The sequence below is a fragment of the Ranitomeya variabilis genome, chromosome 5, assembly GCF_051348905.1.
Source record: "Ranitomeya variabilis isolate aRanVar5 chromosome 5, aRanVar5.hap1, whole genome shotgun sequence".
NCBI classification, from domain to species: domain Eukaryota; kingdom Metazoa; phylum Chordata; class Amphibia; order Anura; family Dendrobatidae; genus Ranitomeya; species Ranitomeya variabilis.
In genome coordinates this window covers 576,712,592-576,728,842 of record NC_135236.1, presented here as the reverse complement: position 1 = coordinate 576,728,842, position 16,251 = coordinate 576,712,592, and the positions used below count along the sequence as shown (strand labels likewise).

The 16,251-nt window shown below is 52.8% G+C and overlaps 1 protein-coding gene and 1 long non-coding RNA gene across 8 annotated transcripts in view; one reads left to right on the top strand and one right to left on the bottom strand.

Annotated features, from left to right (window-relative positions):
• Positions 1-16,251, bottom strand: part of LOC143776520 (teneurin-2-like) — a 3,926,626-nt gene that overhangs the window by 2,818,725 nt on the left and 1,091,650 nt on the right. The window lies entirely within an intron of this gene.
• Positions 1-16,251, top strand: part of LOC143773855 (uncharacterized) — a 103,146-nt gene that overhangs the window by 54,538 nt on the left and 32,357 nt on the right. The window lies entirely within an intron of this gene.

Sequence of the window (16,251 nt, the reverse complement as noted above, 5' to 3'; positions counted from 1 at the left end):
AGTAGTGTGTTTGTTCCCTGCTAGTTATAGTTGATAGTATAGGAAAAAAAAGGCGGTGGTGGAACAGAACGCTGCAAAGACCACTAGGGAAACCACTTTAGGGAAAAGACCACTGATTTTTTTTCCTGCAGCGGCTTAGCCTAGGAAAACTTAGGCTGGTCTGCCATTGGAATAAATATGTCTAGTGTAGACCCCATTAAGTTGGCTAAACACAAGAAATATTCATCTGCAAACCATTCACAATCACTAAATTTGGGGAGCTTTGCTGGCAATTTGCGGTGGTCATACATCTTCACAACTTCAACAGGAAGATTCCCTATACTATAAACACAGAGGACCATAATACAAGAAAACACCTATGTAGAGCAAAATAGTCCTACAAACATGTGTTGTACAATAAGCAAGTAATTTTTATTAGATCACAATTTAAAAAAAAAAACAGACCATACAGAAATTGGAACAAGCAAACACTGGACTGGAATTAACCCCTTCACCCCCAAGGGTGGTTTGCACGTTAATGACCGGGCCAATTTTTACAATTCTGACCACTGTCCCTTTATGAGGTTATAACTCTGGAACGCTTCAACGGATCTTGGCGATTCTGACATTGTTTTCTCGTGACATATTGTACTTCATGATAGTGGAAAAATTTCTTTGATATAACTTGCGTTTATTTGTAAAAAAAACGAATATTTGGCGAAAATTTTGAAAATTTTGCAATTTTCCAACTTTGAATTTTTATGCCCTTAAATCACAGACATATGTCATGCAAAATACTTAATAAGTAACATTTCCCACATGTATACTTTACATCAGCACAATTTTGGAACCAAAATTTTTTTTTGTGACGGAGTTATAAGGGTTAAAAGTTGACCAGCAATTTCTCATTTTTACAACACCATTTTTTATTAGGGACCACATCTCATTTGAAGTCATTTTGAGGGGTCTAAATGATAGAAAATACCCAAGTGTGACACCATTCTAAAAACTGCACCCCTCAAGGTACTCAAAACCACTTTCAAGAAGTTTATTAACCCTTCAGGTGTTTCACAGGAATTTTTGGAATGTTTAAATAAAAATAAACATTTAACTTTTTTTCACACAAAATTTATTTCAGCTCCAATTTGTTTCATTTTACCAAGGGTAACAGGAGAAAATAGACCCCAAAATTTGTTGTACAATTTGTCCTGAGTACGCTGATACACCATATGTGGGGGTAAACCACTGTTTGGGTGCATGGCAGAGCTCGGAAGGAAAGGAGCGCCATTTGACTTTTCAATGCAAAATTGACTGGAATTGAGATGGGACGCCATGTTGCATTTGGAGAGCCCCTGATGTGCCTAAACATTGAAACCCCCCACAAGTGACACCATTTTGGAAAGTAGACCCCCTAAGGATCTTATCTAGATGTGTGGTGAGCACTTTGACCCAACAAGTGCTTCACAGAAGTTTATAATGCAGAGCCGTAAAAATAAAAAATCATATTTTTTCACAAAAATGATTTTTCGCCCCCAATTTTTTATTTTCCCAAGGGTAAGAGAAGAAATTGGACCCAAAAATTGTTGTGCAATTTGTCCTGAGTACGCTGATACCCCATATGTGGGTGTAAACCATTGTTTGGGCGCAGGGCAGAGCTCGGAAGGGAAGGATCGCCATTTGACTTTTCAATGCAAAATTGACTGGAATTGAGATGGGACGCCATGTTGCATTTGGAGAGCCCCTAATGTGCCTAAACAGTGGAAACCCCCCAATTATAACTGAAACCCTAATCCAAACACACCCCTTACCCTAATCCCAACAGTAACCCTAACCACTCCTCTAACCCAGACACACCCAACCCTATTCCCAACCGTAAATGTAATCCAAACCCTAACCCTATCTTTAGCCCCAACCCTAACCCTAGCCCCAACCCTAGCCCTAACCCTAGCCCTAACCTGAGCAATAACCCTAGCCCTATCACTAGCCCTAACACTAGCCGTAACACTAGCCCTAACCCTAACCCTAGCCCCAACCCTAGCCCTAACCCTAGCCCCAACCCTAGCCCCAACCCTAGCCCTAACCCTAACCCTAGCCCTAACCCTAGCCCAACCCTAGCCCTAACCCTAACCGTAGCCCCAACCCTAGCCCCAACCCTAACCCTAGCCCTAACCCTTGCCCTAACCCTTGCCCTAACCCTAGCTCTAACCCTAGCCCTAACTCTAGTCCTAACTCTAGTCCTAACTCTAGCCCTAACCCTAATGGGAAAATGGAAATAAATACATTTTTTAATTATTTTTTTTTCCCTAACTAAGGGGGTGATGAAGGGGGGTTTGATTTACTTTTATAGAGGGTTATTCAGCGGATTTTTATGATTGGCAGCCGTCACACACTGAAAGACGCTTTTCATTGCAAAAAATATTTTTTGCGTTACCACATTTTGAGAGCTGTAATTTTTCCATATTTGAGTCCACAGAGTCATGTGAGATCTTGTTTTTTGTGGGACGAGTTGACGTTTTTATTGGTAACATTTTCGGACACGTGACATTTTTTGATCGCTTTTTATTCCGATTTTTGTGAGGCAGAGTGATCAAAAACCAGCTATTCATGAATTTCTTTTGGGGGAGGCGTTTATACCGTTCCGCGTTTGGTAAAATTGATAAAGCAGTTTTATTCGTCGGGTCAGTACGATTACAGCGATATCTCACTTATATCTTTTTTTATGTTTTGGCGCTTTTATACGATAAAAACTATTTTATAGAAAAAATAATTATTTTGGCATCGCTTTATTCTCAGGACTATAACTTTTTTATTTTTTTGCTGATGATGCTGTATGGCAGCTCGTTTTTTGCGGGACAAGATGACGTTTTCAGCGGTACCATGGTTATTTATATCAGTCTTTTTGATCGCGTGTTATTCCACTTTTTGTTCGGCGGTATGATAATAAAGCGTTGTTTTTTGCCTCGTTTTTTTTTTTTTTTTCTTACGGTGTTTACTGAAGGGGTTAACTAGTGGGGCAGTTTTATAGGTTGGGTCGTTACGGACGCGGCGATACTAAATATGTGTACTTTTATTGTTTTTTTTATTTTATTTAGCAAAAGAAATGTATTTATGGGAATAATATATATTTTTCTTTATTTAGGATATTTTTTTTATTTATTTTTTTACACATGTGGGGAATTTTTTTTTTACTTTTTTACTTTGTCCCTGGGGGGGACATCACAGATCATTGATCTGGCAGTGTGCACAGCACTCTGCCAGATCTGCGATCTGCTGTGCAGGGCTGCAGGCTTACCAAGTGTCTGCTCTGAGCAGACACTCGGTAAGCCACCTCCTTCCCTGCAGGACCCGGATGCCGTGGCCATCTTGGATCCGGGACCTGCGGCAAGGAGGGAGGTAGGAGACCCTCGGAGCAACGCGATCACATCGCGTTGCTCCGGGGGTCTCAGGGAAGCCCGCAGGGAGCCCCCTCCCTGCGCGATGCTTCCCTATACCGCCGGTACACTGCGATCATGTTTGATCGCGGTGTGCCGGGGGTTAATGTGCCGGGGGCGGTCCGTGACCGCTCCTGGCACATAGTGCCGGATGTCAGCTGCGATATGCAGCTGACACCCGGCCGCGATCGGCCGCGCTTCCCCCGTGAGCGCGGCCGATCGGCTATGACGTACTATCCCGTCGAGGGTCAGATAGGCCCAGGTCACCTCGACAGGATAGTACGTCTAAGGTCACAGAGGGGTTAAGATAAAGGGTATATCACATCCAAAAATGTACAAAAGTTGTAGCTTCCTGTAAAGTTAATTTTTAATTCCTATAGAAAAATATACAGGATAGATAGCAGTAATATTTTAAATAGATAAAGTGCATAGTGCAAATAATTATAGTATAAAAAGGGATGCAAGATAGATAAATAAATAAATATATTGGACACTGCTGGGTTTTGTCTCTGGTGATTTCTAAAGAGACATGTACTGCATGTACAATAAATAGGGTTGCATAGATGGCATAACTCATTGGAGAATCCAGAGACAAATAGTGCATTCCATAGCTCAAGATCAATTAATAATACAGCATATGTGTAAACAAGTAAGAGCCAGGAAAAATCATAAATACCCAGAGTTCAGAAGAGTCTAGTGTACCCATCTTCTGAACTCTGTGTATTTATGAACAACTGATCCTAAAATTAACTTGATATGTCAGTACTCAGTAATCAACAGACAAATATCTCACATGTGTAGCCACCACTGGGATGCCCATAAATAAGAAGGGTTAAGTATGTTATATTTTGACATGCATGATCCTTTGTTTTCTTGTAAGATGAGCTACTGCTACCAAAAGGTGTTTGACAGGAGCTAATTCTCCTCTCTACTAAGCATGCATGTGTTCGGGGTTCAGAAAGGATATCTGCCATTTAAGGTGTATGGGTACCATTAGTCTAATATCAAGGTTTTTCTGATATGCTTCTTTATAGCTTTCATAAGTTTAGAGTATTCAGTAAGCAATAACTGCAAATTATTGTATATGAAAACTACATCTTAATACAAATTTAATAATAGCTATTAGACTCAACCATTTTTTAAATTATTACCATTGGTTACTGAATCAATTATTTTAGAAACCTTTCAGTGTTTCTAATCCTACTTCTTTTCTGCTGCACTTGAATGATTAGAATAGAATCTGACCCTTTATATTCCATTTAGGAACATCTGGCTCAAGATTATTTTCACAAGTTATTTAGATGGTACCATGCTGTTCCTTACTCATAGCTTGACATGCATACGGCTTTTCTAGACAACAGACATGTTTCAATTGCTGTAATTACCTATCACAGTAATTAACCAGACTCGGAGGATGAACTATGTAGAATTATTGAGCTACCCTACTGCTAATGAACAAAAACATGTAATTATGAAATAGCTTTTCAGGTACATTGCTATGACTATTAAGTTGCTTAACAGGTGCAGAGTTCTAAAAATATTGAAAATAGTATAAGTTTATATTTCAATTATTGTATTAGTGCCTGGCTAAACTATATGTACTATTTTACATTTCTACATTATCCCAAAATTGGGTTTAAAGTTTAGGCACAATGGGACTTCAATTGATAGTGAATAATAAATGGGAGGTAAGAATGTTTATGGTACCATCTTTCTGAATGTTAGTGGTGGAAGCAGTGGTGTAACTTGAAGATGCAGGTCCATATGCAAACTTCACTGACTTGTCCCCCTCCAAATGCCCAGTCATAACACGAGCCAGTGTTAGTCTTCTGCAAGACTACCTTTGGTCAGGAGATGGTGACATGCCAACCGCAGGGGGCTCAGGGATGTGGAGCAGGATGTTCCTTGCTTGGAAATCATCCAGTGCAGTGATTTCCTTATTAGACATCATGGTGCTCTGCTCTCCTGTTCAGTTTTCCTGAAGTTTGGAGTGTAACCTACCGCTCAGTTTGTGCACTACACCGCTAAATCTGGGTATTACGTGTCATGAACATTTGTATTACTTGCATTATTTCTAATCTGCGTTAAAACTTCAATTATAGGCCAAAGTTTCAGTACTGTTGAAAAAAAAGTACATATGTATATATACATACACCGGTATATAGGAAACCATATTTATATATGTATATGTACAGTACAGACCAAAAGTTTGGACACACCTTCTCATTTAAAGATTTTTCTCTATTTTCATAACTATGAAAATTGTACATTCACACTGAAGGCATCAAAACTATGAATTAACACATGTGGAATTATATACTTAACAAAAAAGTGTTAAAGGGAACCTGTCACCTGAATTTGGCGGGACCGGTTTGGGATCATATGGGCGGGGTTTTTGGGTGTTTGATTCACCCTTTCCTTACCCGCTGGCTGCATGCTTGCTGCAATATTGGATTGAAGTTCATTCTCTGTCCTCCGGAGTACACGCCTGCGCAAGGCAACATTTATTTTTCAACAGGACAATGACCCCAAACACACCTCCAGGCTGTGTAAGGGCTATTTGACCAAGAAGGAGAGTGATGGGGTTTTACGCCAGATGACCTGGCCTCCACAGTCACCAGACCTGAACCCAATTGAGATGGTTTGGGGTGAGATGAACCACAGAGTGAAGGCAAAAGGGGGCAACAAGTGCTAAGCATCTCTGGAAACTCCTTCAAGATTGTTGGAAGACCATTCCCGGTGACTACCTCTTGAAGCTCATCAAATGAATGCCAAGAGTGTGCAAAGCAGTCATCAAAGCAAAAGGTGGCTACTTTGAAGAACCTAGAATATAAGACATAATTTCAGTTGTATCACACTATTTTGTTAAGTATATAATTCCACATGCGTTAATTCATAGTTTTGACGCCTTTAGTGTGAACGTACAATTTTCATAGAAATACTTTCATGAAAATACAGAAAAATCTTTAAATGAGAAAGTGTGTCCAAACTTTTGGTCTGTACTATATATATAGATAGATATAGATGTAGATATACACACACAAATATTATATACTAGATGGCAGCCCGATTCTAAAGAATCGGGAGTCTAGAATCCATATATACTTTATTTATTCAAATGTAAGAATAATACAATTAATAAATAATAGTAAGAAAGAACAAAAAATGGCTGCACTCACCAGCTCTTGACAATTCTTGTTATATAAGGTACAGTTACACAGGATCCATGAACATGCTTATGAGGGGAGTGATGAAAGACATCAGACAACAACTTTGCGTGTTGTGGCAAATGCCACAACAACGGTTCTTTGCTTAAGAACAATAATGTAAATAATATGTATCAATAACTATGTATATTGTTATGTTCTTTCTTGGCACAAATTGCAGGAAGTAGTATTCTAGGCAATTATATATTAGATGGGCATTTCCTGAAGGAAATACATGGTGCTTGAACAGTGCTACCAGCTTTACAGCAGCACTTTTCACACACGGGACTGGGGGGCGTGCTTACTTTTGCACCCGGGGCCGGGGGCGCGCTTACTTTTGCACCCGGGGGCGCACTTACTTTTGCACCCGGAGGCGCACTTACTTTTGCACCCGGGGACGCACTTACTTTTGCACCCGGGGGCGCACTTACTTTTGCACCCGGGGGCGCACTTACTTTTGCACCCGGGGGCGCACTTACTTTTGCCCCCGGGGGCGCACTTACTTTTGCACCCGGGGGCGCACTTACTTTTGCACCCGGGGGCGCACTTACTTTTGGTGGGCGGGGCTCCTTGGCCTCCGATTTGGTTGGTGGGGCCCCTCGTCCTCCGATTTGGTGGGTGGGGACCCTCGGCCTCCGATTTGGTGGGCGGGGACCGGCCTCCGATTTGGTTGGGCGGGGACCCTCGGCCTTCGCTTTGGTGGGCGGGGCCCCTCGGCCTTCGCTTTGGTGGGCGGGGCCCCTCGGCCTCCGATTTGGTGGGCGGGGTCCTTCTGCCTCCGATTTGGTGGGCGGGGACCCTCGGCCTCCGCTTTGGTTGGTGGGTCCCCTCTGCCTCCGCTTTGGTGGGCGGGGCCGCTCGGCCTTCGATTTGGTGGGCGGGGCTCCTCGGCCTCCGATTTGGTTGGTGGGGCCCCTTGGCCTCCGATTTGGTTGGCGGGGCCCCTCGGCCTCCGATTTGGTGGGCGGGGACCCTCGGCCTCCGATTTGGTGGGCGGGGACCCTCGGCCTCCGATTTGGTGGGTAGGGACCCTCGGCCTCCGATTTGGTGGGGCCGGGCCCCTCGGCCTTCGCTTTGGTGGGCGGGGCCGCTCGGCCTTCGATTTGGTGGGCGGGGCTCCTCGGCCTCCAATTTGGTTGGCGGGGCCCCTCGGCCTCCGATTTCGTTGGCGGGGCCCCTCGGCCTCCGATGTGGTGGGCGGGGCCCCTCGGCCTCCGATTTGGTGGGCGGGGCCCCTCGGCCTCCGATTTGGTGGGCGGGGACCCCCGGCCTCCGATTTGGTGGGCGGGGCCCCTCGGCCTCCGATTTGGTGGGCGGGGACTCTCGGCCTCCGATTTGGTGGGCGGGGACCCTCGGCCTCCGATTTGGTGGGCGGGGACCCTCGGCCTCCGATTTGGTAGGCGGGGACCCTCGGCCTCCGATTTGGTAGGCGGGGCCCCTCGGCCTCCAATTTGGTGGGCGGGGACCGTCGGCCTCCGATTTGGTGGGCGGGGACCCTCGGCCTCCGATGTGGTGGGCGGGGCCCCTCGGCCTCTGATGTGATGGTCGGGGCCCCTCGGCCTCTGCTTTGGTGGGCGGGGCCGCTCGGCCTTTGATTTGTTGGGCGGGGCTCCTCGGCCTCCGATTTGGTTGGCGGGGCCCCTCGGCCTCCGATTTGGTTGGCGGGGCCCCTTATCCTCCGATTTGGTGGGCGGGGACTCTCGGCCTCCGATTTGGTGGGCGGGGCCCCTCGGCCTCCGATTTGGTGGGCGGGGCCCCTCGGCCTCCGATTTGGTTGGTGGGGCCCCTCGGCCTCCGATTTGGTGGGTGGGGCCCCTCGGCCTCCGATTTGGTGGGCGGGGACCCTCGGCCTCCGATTTGGTGGGCGGGGACCCTCGGCCTCCGATTTGGTGGGCGGGGCCCCTCGGCCTCCGATGTGGTGGGCGGGGCCGCTCGGCCTTCGATTTGGTGGGCGGGGCTCCTCGGCCTCCGATTTGGTTGGCGAAGCCCCTCGGCCTCCGATTTGGTTGGCGGGGCCCCTCGGCCTCCGATTTGGTGGGCAGGGACTCTCGGCCTCCGATTTGGTGGGCGGGGACCCTCGGCCTCCGATTTGGTGGGCGGGGACCCTCGGCCTCCGATTTGGTGGGCGGGGATCCTCGACCTCCGATTTGGTGGTCGGGGACCCTCGGCCTCCGATTTGGTGGGCGGGGTCCCTCTGCCTCCGATTTGGTGTGCGGGGACCCTCGGCCTCCGCTTTCTTGGGCGGGGCCCCTCGACCTTCGATTTGGTGGGCGGGGCTCCTCGGCCTCCGATTTGGTTGGTGGGGCCCCTCGGCCTCCAATTTGGTGGGCGGGGACCCTCGGACTCCGATTTGGTGGGCAGGGACCCTCGGCCTCCGATTTGTTGGGCGGGGACCCTCGGCCTCCGCTTTGGTGGGTGGGGCCCATCGGCCTCCGATTTGGTGGGCGGGGCCCCTCGGCCTCCGATTTGGATGGTGTGGACCCTCGGCCTCCGATTTGGTGTGCGGGGACCCTCGGCCTCCGCTTTCGTGGGCGGGGCCCCTCGACCTTCGATTTGGTGGGCGGGGCTCCTCGGCCTCCGATTTGGTTGGTGGGGCCCCTCGGCCTCCAATTTGGTGGGCGGGGACCCTCGGCCTCCGATTTGGTGGGCAGGGACCCTCGGCCTCCGATTTGGTGGGCGGGGACCCTCGGCCTCCGCTTTGGTGGGTGGGGCCCATCGGCCTCCGATTTGGTGGGCGGGGCCCCTCGGCCTCCGATTTGAATGGTGCGGACCCTCGGCCTTCGATTTGGTGGGCGGGGACCCTCGGCCTCCGATTTGGTGGGCGGGGACCCTCGGCCTCCGATTTGGTGGGCGGGGCCCATCGGCCTCCGATGTGGTGGGCGGGGCCCCTCAGCCTCCGATTTGGAGGGCGGGGACCCCCGGCCTCCGATTTGGTGGGTGGGGCCCCTCGGACTCCGATTTGGTGGGCAGGGACCCTCGGCCTCTGGTTTGGTGGGCGGGGACCCTCGGCCTCCGATTTGGTGGGCGGGGACCCTCGGCCTCCTATTTGGTGGGCGGGGACCCTCGGCCTCCGATTTGGTCGGCGGGGACCCTCGGCCTCCGATTTGGTGGGCGGGGACCCTCGGCCTCCGCTTTGGTGGGCGGGGCCCCTCGGCCTCCGATGTGGTGGTCGGGGCCCCTCTGCCTCCGCTTTGGTGGGCGGGGCCGGGCCCCTCGGACTCCGCTTTGGTGGGCGGGGACTCTCGGCCTCCGATTTGGTGGGCGGGGACCCTCGGCCTCCGATTTGGTGGGTGGGGACCCTCGGCCTCCGATTTGGTGGGCGGGGACCCTCGGCCTCCGATTTGGTGGGCGGGGACCCTCGGCCTCCGATTTGGTGGGTGGGGCCCCTCGGCCTCCGATGTGGTGGACGGGGCCCCTTGGCCTCCGCTTTGGTGGGCGGGGCCAGGCCCCTCGGCCTCCGCTTTGGTGGGCGGGGCCGCTCGGCCTTCGATTTGGTGGGCGGGGCTCCTCGGCCTCCGATTTGGTTGGCGAAGCCCCTCGGCCTCCGATTTGGTTGGCGGGGCCCCTCGGCCTCCGATTTGGTGGGCAGGGACTCTCGGCCTCCGATTTGGTGGGCGGGGACCCTCGGCCTCCAATTTGGTGGAAGGGGAACCTCGGCCTCCGATTTGGTGGGCGGGGATCCTCGGCCTCTGATTTGGTGGTCGGGGACCCTTGGCCTCCGCTTTGGTGGGCGGGGCCCCTCGGCCTCCGATTTGGTGGGCGGGGTCCCTCTGCCTCCGATTTGGTGTGCGGGGACCCTCGGCCTCCGCTTTCGTGGGCGGGGCCCCTCGACCTTCGATTTGGTGGGCGGGGCTCCTCGGCCTCCGATTTGGTTGGTGGGGCCCCTCGGCCTCCAATTTGGTGGGCGGGGACCCTCGGACTCCGATTTGGTGGGCAGGGACCCTCGGCCTCCGATTTGTTGGGCGGGGACCCTCGGCCTCCGCTTTGGTGGGTGGGGCCCATCGGCCTCCGATTTGGTGGGCGGGGCCCCTTGGCCTCCGATTTGGATGGTGTGGACCCTCGGCCTCCAATTTGGTGGGCGGGGACCCTCGGCCTCCGATTTGGTCGGCGGGGACCCTCGGCCTCCGATTTGGTGGGCGGGGACCCTCGGCCTCCGCTTTGGTGGGCGGGGCCCCTCGGCCTCCGATGTGGTGGTCGGGGCCCCTCGGCCTCCGCTTTGGTGGGCGGGGCCGGGCCCCTTAGCCTCCGCTTTGGTGGGCAGGGCTGCTCGGCCTTCGATTTGTTGGGCGGGGCTCCTCGGCCTCCGATTTGGTTGGCGGGGCCCCTCGGCCTCCGATTTGGTTGGCGGGGCCCCTTATCCTCCGATTTGGTGGGCGGGGACTCTCGGACTATGATTTGGTGGGCGGGTCCCCTCGGCCTCCGATGTGGTGGGCGGGGCCCCTCGGCCTCTGCTTTGGTGGGCGGGGCCAGGCCCCTCGGCCTCCGCTTTGGTGGGCGGGGCCGCTTGGCCTTCGATTTGGTGGGCGGGGCTCCTCGGCCTCCGATTTGGTGGGCGGGGCCCCTCGGCCTCCGATTTGGATGGTGTGGACCCTCGGCCTCCGATTTGGTGGGTGGGGACCCTCGGCCTCCGATTTGGTGGGCGGGGATACTCAGCCTCCGATTTGGTGGGCGGGGACCCTCGGCCTCCGATTTGGTGGGCGGGGCCCCTCGGCCTCCGATGTAATGGGCGTGGCCCCTCGGCCTCCGATTTGGAGGGCGGGGACCCCCGGCCTCCTATTTGGTGGGCGGGGCCCCTCGGCCTCCGATTTGGTGGGCGGGGCCCCTCGGCCTCCGATTTGGTAGGCGGGGCCCCTCGGCCTCCGATTTGGTGGGCGGGGACCCTCGGCCTCCGATTTGGTGGGCGGGGACCCTCGGCCTCCGATTTGGTGGGCGGGGCCCCTGGCCTCCGATTTGGTGGGCGGGGACCCTCGGCCTCCGATTCGGTGGGCGGGGCCCCTCGGCCTCTGATGTGGTGGTCGGGGCCCCTCGGCCTCCGCTTTGGTGGGCGGGGCCGGGCCCCTCGGCCTCCGCTTTGGTGGGCGGGGCCGCTCGGCCTTCGATTTGTTGGGCGGGGCTCCTCGGCCTCCGATTTGGTTGGCGGGGCCCCTTATCCAGCGATTTGGTGGGCGGGGACTCTCGGCCTCCGATTTGGTGGGCGGGGCCCCTCGGCCTCCGATGTGGTGGGCGGGGCCCCTCGGCCTCCGCTTTGGTGGCGGGGCCAGGCCCCTCGGCCTCCGCTTTGGTGGGCGGGGCTCCTCGGCCTCCGATTTGGTGGGCGGGGCCCCTCGGCCTCCGATTTGGTGGGCGGGGACCCTCAGCCTCCGATTTGGTGGGCGGGGACCCTCGGCCTCCGATTTGGTGGGCGGGGACCCTCGGCCTCCGAATTGGTGGGTGGGGCCCCTCGGCCTCCGATGTGGTGGGCGAGGCCCCTCGGCCTCCGATTTGGAGGGCGGGGACCCCCGGCCTCCGATTTGGTGGGTGGGGCCCCTCGGCCTCCGATTTGGTTGGCGGGGACCCTCGGCTTCCGATTTGGTGGGCGGGGACCCTCGGCTTCCGATTTGGTGGGCGGGGCCCCTCGGCCTCCGATTTGGTGGGCGGGGCCCCTCGGCCTCCGATTTGGTGGGCGGGGCCCCTCGGCCTCCGATTTGGTGGGCGGGGCCCCTCAGCCTCCGATTTGGTGGGCGGGGCCCCTTGGCCTCCGATGTGGTGGTTGGGGCCCCTCGGCCTCCGCTTTGGTGGGCGGGGCCGGGCCCCTCGGCCTCCGCTTTGGTGGGCGGGGCCGCTCGGCCTTCGATTTGGTGGGCGGGGCTCCTCGGCCTCCGATTTGGTTGGCGGGGCCCCTCGGCCTCCGATTTGGTTGGCGGGGCCCCTCGGCCTCCGATTTGGTGTGTGCTCTGCCTGGGGCCACTGTGCTCTGCCTGGGGCCCCATATGCTGCCTGGGGCCCCTGTGCTCTGCCTGGGGCCCCATATGCTGCCTGGGGCCCCTGTGCTCTGCCTGGGGCCCCATGTTCTGCCTGGGGCCCCTGTGCTCTGCCTGGGGCCACTGTGCTCTGCCTGGGGCCCCATGTTCTGCCTGGGGCCACTGTGCTCTGCCTGGGGCCCCATAAGCTGCCTGGGGCCCCTGTGCTCTGCCTGGGGCCCCATATGCTGCCTGGGGCCCCTGTGCTCTGCCTGGGGCCCCTGTGCTCTGCCTGGGGCCCCATATGCTGCCTGGGGCCCCTGTGCTCTGCCTGGGGCCCCATGTTCTGCCTGGGGCCCCTGTGCTCTGCCTGGGGCCCCATATGCTGCCTGGGGCCCCTGTGCTCTGCCTGGGGCCCCATATGCTGCCTGGGTCCCCTGTGCTCTGCCTGGGGCCACTGTGCTCTGTCTGGGGGCCCATAGGCTGCCTGGGGCCCCTGTGCTCTGCCTGGGACCACTGTGCTCTGCCTGGTGCCCCATATGCTGCCTGGGGCCCCTGTGCTCTGCCTGGGTGTAGGACACTGGTGACGTCACTTATCTCCGGACATTAGCTCCGGACATTAGCTCCGGACATTATCTCCGGACATTAACTCCGGACAAAGCCACGGAAGTTGGCACAAATTGCAGGAAGTAGTATTCTAGGCAATTATATATTAGATAATTATATACACATGTACAGTATATGAAAAATCATATATGTATATGTGTAATATACAATTATAGATTATATAATTATATTTATAGAGGCTTGCTAATGTATTAACCTCCCTGGATTTTTAACTATTTTTGTTATATTACAAACTGTGAGCTAATATTTTTGTAATCCAATTTGTGTGTGATACATCAACACTAAACAGTCCAAGTTGGTAAAGTGAGAAAAATATAGGCATGAATTAAATTTATGGGATCAAATAACTAAAAATTGGCATGTCCGTATGTATTCACCCATTTTGCTATAAAGTCCCTAAAAATTTCTGTTGCAAGCAATTATCTTCATAAGTTACATCCTTAGTGAAAGGAAGTCCACCAGTGTGCAATCTAAGTGTTACATAGCCTGTCAGTATATGCACACCTTTTCTGAAAGGCCACACAGGTTGGAACACCATTAAGCAAGAGGCACCACTAACAAGAAACATTATGAATACCAAGGAGATCTCCAAATAAGTCAGGGACAAAGTTGTTGAGAAGTACAAGTCACAGTTGGGTTATAAAAAAAAAATATCTCAATCTCTGTTAAACCCCAGGAGCACCATTATCATCAAATGTAGTGAACATGGTTCCACAATAAAACTGCCAAAAGAGGGCCACCCTCCAAAACTCTCAGCCTGGGTAAGGATGAAATTAATCAGATAGGCAGCACAGAGACCAAAGGTAACCCTAAAGGAGCTGCAGAATTCTAGAACAGAGATAACCACAATAAGCCATACACTTCATAGAGTGGTCCACGGGCAGAATTTTGGGATGGATTGAATCTTGTGAGGGTAGATGTCAGAGGGAGTGCGTTCAGGTTGCTACTCCTGAGGTACCCACAGATCTTTCCTCTCTCCCCAAACACTATTGGCCCTATACGGACGTGTTCTCCAAATGGGCTGCGGAGACCCTTCCGCCTCACCGCCCCTATCACTGTCCTATTGACCTCTTGCCTGGTGCTGAGCCTGCTCGGGGTCGAGTCTATCCGTTATCTCTCCCAGACACAGAGGCAATGTCTCAGTACATCCAGGAGAATCTGGCAAGAGGATTCATTAGGTAGTCAGTGTCACCTGCAGGGGCTGGGTTCTTCTTTGTGCAGAAGAAGAACGGAGAACTACGTCCATGCATAGACTATGGGGGTCTTAACGCCATCACCATTAAGAATAAATACCCTCTTCCCCTAATAGCTGAGCTTTTCGATAGGTTACGGGGAGCAAGGGTATTTACTAAACTAGATCTGTGGGGTGCTTACAACCTGATTTGCATCTGTGAGGGGGGCGAATGGAAGACGGCTTTTAAAACCAGGGATGGGCACTATGAATATCTGGTGATACCCTTCGGGCTCTGTAATGCCTCAGCCGTTTTCCAAGACTTTGTGAATTATATTTTCAGGAATATGCTCACCACCTCAGTCATAGTCTATTTGGATGATATTCTCATCTACTCTCCAGATATTGACTCCCACCGGAGATATGTTTGCAAAGTCTTCGACCTCTTACGGGCAAACTCCCTCTACGCCAAGTTGGAGAAGTGTGTGTGTTTGAGCAGGAGTCCTTGCCTTTTCTTGGCTATATAATCTCCGCCCAGGGTTTGGCTATTGATCCTGCCAAGCTACAGGCTGTGATCGACTGGCAAGAACCCCATTCTCTCAAAGCGGTGCAGCGCTTTATGGAATTAATTAACTATTATCGCCAGTTCATTCCTCAATTCTCAACTTTGGTAGCTCCCTTGGTAGCCCTCACCAAGAAGGGAGCAAATCCCAAATTGTGGTCGGAGGAGGTCTCCAAGACATTCCTCTCTGATAAGTCTCATTTTGCTAGTGCTCCCATCCTTCATCGCCCCAATGTAGATAAGCCGTATATAATGGAGGTGGATGCCTCATTTGTTGGTGTTGGAGCAGTCCTATTTCAAAAGGATGCTCAAGGTCGGAAGCATCCTTGCTTCTTCTTCTTCAAGACCTTCACACCGGCAGAGAGGAGTTATTCCATCGGCGACTGGGAGTTGCTAGCCATGAAGTTGGCTTTCTCAGAGTGGAGACACCTCCTGGAGGGGGCTCGCTTTTCCTTCCAAGTCTACACCAACCACAAAAATTTGGTGTATATACAGACTGCCCAACAGCTAAATTCTCGCCAGGCTAGATGGTCCCTGTTCTTTTCCCAGTTCCATTTCACTCTCCATCTTCTCTCCTCAGAGAAGAACATTCGTGCCGATGCTCTCTTCCGCTCCGTAGTGTCATCAGAGGAGGAGGAGCCTCATCTTATTGTCTCTTCTGAGAGCCTGAGAATCATGCCTCCGGTTTCACTAGAGTCTGTGCCCCCGGGCAAGACTTTCGTACCATCTAATTTGCGACTGGAGGTTCTCTCTTGGGCTCACTCGTCCAGGGTGGGTGGAAATTTTGGGACCAAGAGGACATCTGAGCTACTTGCGAGGACGTACTGGTGGCCGCATATGGCTCGTGACGTCGGAGACTATATTCGGGCATGTGTCTCCTGCACCAAGAATAAGTCTCCTCGACAATGGCCAGCTGGGTTACTTTACCCCCTGCCAGTGGCAGACAGGCCATGGGAGATGGTCTTTGTGGTGGGCTTAGGCAAGTCCCGTAGCTGCACCATTATTTGGGTGATCACCAACCATTTTTCCAAAATGGTGCACTTGGTGCCTCTTCCACAGCTACCTTCTGCACTGGCTCTGGCAGTGTTGTTTATTAAACACATTTTCCACCTACACGGTATGCCGGACAAAATTGTCAGTGACCGGGGTCCCCAGTTTGCGTCTCGGTTCTGGAGAGAGCTTTGTCGTCTACTCAACATTGAGCTGAATCTCTCTTCAGCATACCATCCCGAGACTAATGGGTTGGTAGAGAGGGCCAACCAGACCTTGGTCACATATCTGCGACATTTTGTTTCAGCCAGGCAGGATGACTGGGCATCCTTGCTACCGTGGGTGG